The sequence below is a fragment of the Miscanthus floridulus genome, chromosome 18 (genome assembly GCF_019320115.1).
Source record: "Miscanthus floridulus cultivar M001 chromosome 18, ASM1932011v1, whole genome shotgun sequence".
Classification (NCBI taxonomy): Eukaryota; Viridiplantae; Streptophyta; class Magnoliopsida; order Poales; family Poaceae; genus Miscanthus; species Miscanthus floridulus.
In genome coordinates, this window is record NC_089597.1 from 57794112 (window position 1) to 57799976 (window position 5865).

Genomic DNA, 5865 nt, shown 5'->3' on the forward strand with positions numbered 1-5865 from the left:
ATGTAGAAACATGTGAGATCTAGCACGTCCGTGGCCAGTAGGTGCCTGAGAAGAAAATGGAATGCCTGCGCGCCCGAAAAGAGAAAGAGAACAATATACTATTCTAAAAAGGTGTCAGGTGGAAATGGATGCTTTTCTATTTAGGTAATAACTGCTGTCTGAAAATCGTTCGCTGGCTTCATTTTGAACGAACGTTCGCCAATTAGTGGTGTCAGTCACCTAACGAGGTAGTAGTACCTTCCAGACTCATGTGGCTCTTGTGAGTTGTGACGTCGTTGTCGAGCGGCAGTTGCGGCGTCAACCACAGCAGGTGCTTACACGTGACACATGCGTGAGGTACCTGTGCAATCGCTCACCTAGCAACAAGAATAAGTGGGTTTCCAAAAGGACAAGAATAAATGTATCATTTGTTAGGTCTCGCATGACAGGTCTTCCCTCCACTAGCGAAGTCGTTTTTTTTTTGCTTCAGCTCTACAAAAAGCTCTAGCGGTGGAGCTAGAACAGTTTTGACGACCTATTTAGCAAACCAGTTCTACAAATACTCTTACTTTTTCTCTCTTTCTTCTATCTCCCTCATTCTCTTTCTCCTAGAGACTGTGACCACGCACTGCTCCCTCAGTGGCCGTGCGCTGCTCCACCAATGGCTGGCGCGCCCCTGCTCGGTAGCCTCACTGCCTCTCCCGGCGGGCGGTGCGCCCTTGCCCAGCGGCTCCAAACGGCTCCTGAAGCCTTTCATTTTACCCCGTTTAGTCGAAAACTGCTCCAAATGACTTCTGAAGCTGATGGAGAAGCCCTACCAAATAGGGCCTTACACTCTACCTTACCATATCTCTTCCTTGTGCCATATTCGTGCATACCTTCTCCCTCCTAAATAATAACTTTCTAAAAAAATTTAGACAGATTAAAAGTGTTGCCAAAAGACATATGTAGCCTCATCTCTATATCTTTCCCAATGGACATCTTGTGAATTTAGCAGTTATTGTTTGTATACATCTTTGATTAGCTTCCGTATTAGAAGATTGTGTTCATGTTTTTTGGAACATTATTTTTAGGCAGATTTAAACCTCAAAAAATTATTTATTTTGGGACGGGGAAGTATTCCTCGATGGCATAATTTCAAAAGCCATGGCGGTACCAACTTCTTAATTAAGAGCAACTTGAGTAAGACCTATAAACAAGTCGTGAACCAAAATTATTTAAAGGTCTAACTAAAAAGCATTGCTCCAGCAGGGTTTGTATTCAGGTCACAACAAAAGATAGTCTCTCAAATCGGAGTCCCTCCTCCCCATCACCAGCCGTGTCCACCATGGCCAACATCCGTCGGTTGGTGGTTGGTCATTTTCCATCTCGGCATGCTTTACCTCCTTCCCTCCAGCGCCCCTTTTTACCTCCTGTGTGCTGCTTCTCCAGGCAAATTTACGACAACTGTTTTCCTTCCCCACCTCTGTCAATGCCCCTTCGTGTGGACATGCGAATCCCAATATAGACCAAACCGTTGGTGACAGAAAATGTCAATGACCCAGTCGTGATAATTGTTTTCCACAAGAATCATGAGCATAATTACATTTAAAAATTCCTATTTTCAAAAACATGTATGTCAAGTTGACAAGTTCGCATAATTTTTGCATGTCACATGACCTGTTGGACGGTCCGGTGGCACCACGGGACAGTCCAGCAGAGCATGTGACACCTGTTACGTGCAGAACATGAGGTGTCTCACACACCACATCCGGCCCCACATGTCAGCCCTCCCCTCACACTACACACCAGCCCCTCTCCCTCTGTTCATAGAAAACAGCAAAGAGAAGGAGGGGAAGAAAGAAGAGAGGAGGGAGGAGGAGAAGGAAGGAGGACGCCCTTTGTCGGAGCCCTGCTGGAGATGCATGCCCGCGCGCTACTCCACCACGTCATCCTCGAGCTCGTCAAAGTTCAAGAAGAAGGGACCAATGCAAGCCGTCATAATCTTTCTTGAGCCATGGAGGAGCCCCTCATGCTGATCTCCCTCCATGAAGCGTCCCTGACCGAGCTGCTGCAGGTAGTAGTCCCCTTCGACTTGGTGAGCACTCCCCCGAACCCCTCTCCATCTTCCCCATCTCCCACGGCCATCCCCTTGGCTCTTGCCCCATCCATGGCTGCTACCACTATGGATGAGCTTGAGCTCCACACACACTCCATGCATGATGAATCCAACACTTAGAATGAGTTCCTCACATCACTAGAAGACCATTGCAACAAGCCGGTGTCCGGATGCACCTGGAATCATCTTCGGCATGACTTTTGCATGTTGGACGTGTTTCAGAGGACAGTCCGATCCCCATGGCCAGATAGTCCCAGAAAACACAAAGAAACACATTTTTTGCGTGTTCTGGCGGACAGTCCGCCCTGTTACTCCGGACGGTCCGTCAGAGCACAACATATGCATGGATGATCTTGTAAAATTCATAGAAAATGCATTTTTACTCTGAAAATTATAAAACAAAATTTTCTGGTTTCATTATGCAATTCTCTATCATCTAAATATGAGTTTGACTCCAAAACAATATTTTTAATGTTGACCAAAATTATGGATGCATTATGGCTTGTTAAGCACATCACTACTTATCTAGGACTTCAAAATTCATGAAACCAATTTTGTTAGTTTCCATTGAGCATGTGCTATCTAGGAGACATGTTTTGTGCATCACCTCATTGCATGTGTGAACTGGGCATACATTTTTAAGCCTCACATATTGAACCTAAGACTATAAACATTTCACTTGCACAATGAGCACATGCATGCACCTTGTTGCACTACTACAGAATGGATTTGTTGTCCCGGACGGTAACGACCTTTAGTCCCGGTTACCGCGCTGGGACAACGATCCCGGGACTAAAGGTGGAACCTTCAGTCCCGGGTCATCGAGCCAGGACTAAAGAGGGACCTTTAGTCCCGGTTGGTGTTATCAACCGGGAATAAAGGTCCTCCAGCCGAGCAAACCTGGCCGCACCCTTTAGTCCCGGTTGGTAACCCTAATTGGGACTAAAGGTTTCTTTTCTTTTTCTTTTTTTTTGTTTAATTTGTTTTCAGTTCAGTTACACATATTTGTTTAATATATAATATGTTTTTATGTACGTATTCTACGCTGCTAATATAAATACACGCACACATATAATTACATCTAATTCTCATCTCAAGCATTATTATATTCGAATAAAGTATGAAACTATATATATTATAGATATATATGTATATATACAACACTTTCATAATCTTATTCTCAAAAATAACGATATCAATAAACATTTAATTTACATCATTAGTTCCTTAGATCAAAGTAGAACTCACCGTTGGGATTTAGCACTTTTTCTAGAAGATATCCTGCTATTGACTCTTGAACTGCTTTCAGATGGTCTTTTTGCATGACCCTTCGTTTCAACCATTCAGTCTTGCATTTGAAATAAAAGGAAAAGTATTAATACATATATATATATATATTCATTTAAAAATAAATAAAAATTTGATATATACGTACTCTGAGGACATCTTCAGGAGTTCTTCTTATGTATGCAATGATAAATTCACAAATGTAGTATCCACACAAGTTATTACCTGGTTCCTGCCGCAAACACCACTGTACGAGAAGAAGATTATTCTCATCATCTCACACGTAAATTGAAGTACGATATAGTAATTAAACATGTGGGGAAGTATATATAGTACTACTTACTAGTATTTCAACTACATTAAGTGGTGCCTTGCAATCCTTGCGGTGTTGCCGAATAAACTCTTTCCAAACCCTGTACGACCAATAATGTACGATCGTTAATAAATTATGGCAAAGTCTATTCAATAATAGTTGTGCGCGAGAGATCGAAATTACCCCTAGATAATGTCTATCATATCTTGGTATTGTGCTCGCTCTTTTCTCAATGAGTCCAAAATTACTAACTGACTTGAGTTTAACTCAATGACAATGAGTATCCAGTGAAACCTGCATTGGTTTATACACACACATACATGCATATAAGTTGTATTGATATTACATAAAATGTGTAGACTACATTATTATTAACACTTACTCAAAGTTGTACAGGAAAAGTATTGTTGTCTTGTGCTGCTTCACGAAGAACTTCATGATATTCGTCTGTGCTTCAGATACCCAGTGGTCCTTGACAATAATATCGGTTTTGAATATGATATAAGGATCAATGAAGCCAACACTGGTGTCTTGTATTCTTTGGAGCTCTGACATCTGGAATCTGTATATAAATATAAGTTATATGTGAGGATAATTATATACACGTACGCATGGAAGTGAGTTTATTAAATAAAAGTAAGAATCACTTACAAACAAAAGGAGCTAATGATTGATTTGTCTAGAGCGTCCAAGTGGAATAGTTAATGCAATTCTTCGAAACTAATATGTAAGATGTCATCTCTACGGAAGTAATGATGGTCTCTAAATCTGACAAAGATCTATTGCTCACCCCTGCCACACGCCTGCATGTACCACTTGTTGAGCAAGTACATTTGCGTACCCAATTCATTCAGAGCCACAGGGTTGTACAGACTTTTGCCAAATTTATAAGTCTTCCAGGTATCAACTTCCAGGTTTTGGATTGGAGCTTTGCCTGTCACTTGATCCAAGGTTAAACCAGTTTGTTCAAAAAAAATCATTAAGGTCTTGAACCGACACTTCTCCAGAGTTGTCTGGTCGATAGACTTCTATGTTGGAACCATATTGATTAGCAACAACAAGATTTTGCATTGGTTGCTTCTGTTGTCTGAGCTGTGGGACATCCTTCCCTGATGCTCTTTTCCTTTTCTTATATGCATCATGTGACTTCACGAGGGAGCGGTCATAGTCTGATAGTGGCGGTGGCTTACGAACTTCAAGCATCTTTTTCTTGTGAGCTTCGATCTTCCGTCTCAGCTGATCTCGTGGTATGTAAAAGTACGACTTCTCCTTAAGCTTCGCTTGTCTCTGTTTTTGGATATCTATAAAAAAATCTTTCACTTTTTTGCCTTCTTCAGCTGCTATTTGCTCATCAGTCTTTTTAGGAAGTATTTCTTGAGAAATAACTCTTTTTTTGGGGTCTTCTTTGCCGCCAGGACCTTAGACATCTTTGTAGTGCGTCGCTTTGGAGGTGGTGGGGCGGTGTTGGAGACCGGCGTGGAGGCGATGAGGCCGGTGTTGGAGTCCGACGTGGAGGCGTTGGAGATCATTGTGGAGGCGGTGGAGCCGGTGTAGGAGTTGGAGATCGTTGTGGAGGCGATGGGGCCGGTGTAGGAGTTGGAGATCGCCGTGGGGATGAAGTCGTCTCGCCCCCCACGACGCTGTGATGAGATGGGGAATGAATGATTGGGCTAGGTTGGGGGAGATCCTGCTACAAAAACAAGTTGTGGTCAATTATTTTTTAAGCCAATATAAAATTAATGGAAAAATAATATTTCATTCACTATCATTCGTACCTAGGGTGAGGTAGGGAAAGCGGTGGTGCTCTAGGAATGATGATGAAGCGTTTGCACCATTGAATAAATGTCTTTTCTGCTTCTCCTAGTGTCTTCTCCCCATCAACGCCTTCAATGTCATATATATACACATAGAAATAATTAAGTACATATATATATACACATGGAAATAATTAAGTACATATATATATATATGTATACATATAGAATCTCTAGATAGAATTAATTACTAAATCTAATTAAACCTAACATATATACATAGATAGAATTTTACTAAATCAAAATTAAATCTAACACATATAAAGAGAGAGATAGAATAATAACTACTAAATATATCAAAAACTATAATAAAAACTATCTAAAAAACTATCTAAATAAAGTAATCATTAAATTTTAATACATTTAAATCTAAT

At 41.1% G+C, this 5865-nt stretch overlaps 1 long non-coding RNA gene across 2 annotated transcripts; it reads left to right on the forward strand.

Annotated features, from left to right (window-relative positions):
* The first annotated feature begins 1782 nt into the window (after window positions 1–1782).
* On the forward strand, window positions 1783–5430 carry LOC136522310 (uncharacterized). Of its 2 annotated transcripts, none has more exons than XR_010775853.1 (3): window positions 1783–2056; window positions 4074–4924; window positions 5093–5430. It is a non-coding gene; the product is annotated as an uncharacterized lncRNA (long non-coding RNA). The 2 variants fall into 2 exon arrangements; XR_010775854.1 differs by having other exon boundaries at window positions 1783–2035.
* The last annotated feature ends 435 nt before the right edge of the window (window positions 5431–5865 follow it).